At 38.9% G+C, this 2,424-nt stretch overlaps 1 non-coding gene across 1 annotated transcript; it reads right to left on the bottom strand.

The window, feature by feature from the left end:
* Window positions 1-1,153: 1,153 nt before the first annotated feature.
* On the bottom strand, window positions 1,154-1,225 carry trnaq-uug (transfer RNA glutamine (anticodon UUG)). Its single transcript has one exon. It is a non-coding gene; the product is annotated as a tRNA-Gln (tRNA).
* Between the last annotated feature and the right edge of the window lie 1,199 nt (window positions 1,226-2,424).

Genomic DNA, 2,424 nt, shown 5'->3' with positions numbered 1-2,424 from the left:
AAACAAACACAATTCAGAATAAGTAACAGACACAGACTTACTGTCGCTGTATTGTATTGTATTATAGTGTTAAATTGTAGCGTATTTTATTGAGATTATGCTTTAATGCTGTATTTTCTTAAATGTATTTAATCCAGCACAATGGTTAAACTGCACAAACCCAACAAGTTAAAATAACCCATCATGTGTTCTGTCCAATATTTACACAGTGCTGGTTGCTAAATAACACATTTTCACCTGCATTTGGCCTTTTCTTTCCTGTATACCAAAAACAGTTGCCATTGCAGGTCTACAACACGTTACAAAAACACTTGGGACACTTTATTTCTGCTTTCTTTATCTTGCCGGTGTCACGTTGTATTAAAACTAAAATAAATAAATAAAAACTTAAAATTTAAAAGTAAGTGATTAGGTTCATTTATTATCTTAACACATATTACACACTAATCAAGCCCAAGTAAACAGAAATCTCAGTTGGAGGCACAAGATTCATTTATTTTTTTTAGACGGTGCTACTTATGGTTTTACATTTAAAAACATGAACAGTTAAAAAATAACAACAAACACAACAACAACAATTTAATAATAATGTCACAAATCTGCACCCAAGCAACAAGCTGTAATTTATCTAGCACCACTAGATGGGAACGATCTCTGTACAACATTTTGAACTTCACTTTAAAAGTCAGTTCAGTGTGTTTTACTGTAGTAAGAATAGCTCCACATGTTTTGTACGTAGTGTTTATGGTATTTAAGCTGGATGGATAGATGGAAGTTAACATGTAATCTAAGGTGACTCTTAAGTTTATTCGCTGCTGTTGGCTTATAAAGTTTTACTGAACAAACTGGCTCGTATTTTGGCAGTGATATACCTTCCTGAATGGTAATCTGCTTGGTTGACACAAATAGCAAAAGTAATCGTGTTCTACACCCCACAAGCGCTCTGTTGTACTGCACATGCGCTGAACGCTTCCATCCTGATACTGCTAAAGTTTCTAAACCTCTAAAGCTGAGTTTAGGGCCCAGTTGGCCGGTAGGTGGCGCTGTAAACAATGATTTGCCTTTTGGTGTTACAATTCGGCATAGAGCAGTCACATGTGGAACACTATTCTCTACTCAGCATTGATAACAGTGTTTTTACCTAAATAAAACCAGGTTCCACCGAGATTTGAACTCGGATCACTGGATTCAAAGTCCAGAGTGCTAACCATTACACCATGGAACCACACAATGAGGTCTTACTTGAGCCCAAAAGTTACTAATTAGTCATTTAAGAGCAAGTTGGCTGTTAGATGGCGCTGTAAACAATGATTAGCGATTATATTTTGGGATGGAGCAGTCACATGTGGAACACTCCCAGCTAGCACAATCATCTGGCCCAGTTCCCACTTTTCTATCGGCACAGTCGGCCGAGTGTCAGAATCGGCCAGCATCAGTGTAGCCAGATCCGGTCCAGTTGTTACCACAGCTGGGTTTGGCTGGTGCTCGTAGAAACGCGTGCGCGCCGACGCTGGTTGTCCGGCTGTGGCCCAGCGTCCAGTCTCAACGTCTCAACGGAACAACGTCACCATAGCAACAGTGCGACGCGAGCCGTTGAAAAAGAGGAATCGTTCGTTCGTGTGAGGTAAATAAACATTTAATCTAAACAACTTTTTACTTAGTAAAATGTAAGCAGAAAGTCTATTAATGAGTTTTGGATTAAGATAGAGAGCAATTTGGAAATGGAAACTGTTAGGTAATGTTATCTAGTGAGTTTCAGGTTAACTGGTAGTCTGAACTGAAACTTTTCAGGTAGTTAGCTAAAAGGCTAACAGTTTCTAGCATTAGACAACAGCTGCTAAATAATTGAAGCTCATTGAATACTGTGGATAACGTTAACTTAAAAGCTACAATAAGCAACAAGAACAACAACAACAATAATAGTAATACAATAATAAGCAACAGACGACCTACCATCTCTGACTACATCCACAAGGTGGACCAACAAAGCAGGTGTGTATAATTTAAGAGTGGACAGTGAGTGGACATGGTATTTGAAAACTCCAGCAGCGATGCTGTGTCTGATCCACTCATACCAGCACAACACACACTAACCCACCACCACCATGTCAGTGTCACTGCAGTGCTGAGAATGATCCACCACCTAAATAATACCTGCTCTGTGGGGGTTCTGTGGAGGTCCTGACCGTTGAAGAATAAGGTAAAAGAGGGCTAACAAAGTATCCAGAGGAACTGATGGACGACAGTGGAACTGTAGAGCTACAAAGTGCACCTACAGATAGATAACTTTATTAATCCCATAGGGAAAGTCAGTAAATGGTTAGTAAACTATATGGTTAGTGGAGCTGATAGAAAAAGAGTATACATACAAAGAGGTGGTTTTAATGTTATGGCTGATCGTATATAATTTTATAACCCAAAGAT

The sequence above is a fragment of the Trichomycterus rosablanca genome, chromosome 14 (genome assembly GCF_030014385.1).
Source record: "Trichomycterus rosablanca isolate fTriRos1 chromosome 14, fTriRos1.hap1, whole genome shotgun sequence".
Lineage (NCBI taxonomy): Eukaryota > Metazoa > Chordata > Actinopteri > Siluriformes > Trichomycteridae > Trichomycterus > Trichomycterus rosablanca.
This window is presented reverse-complemented; position numbering and strand designations above follow the sequence as displayed.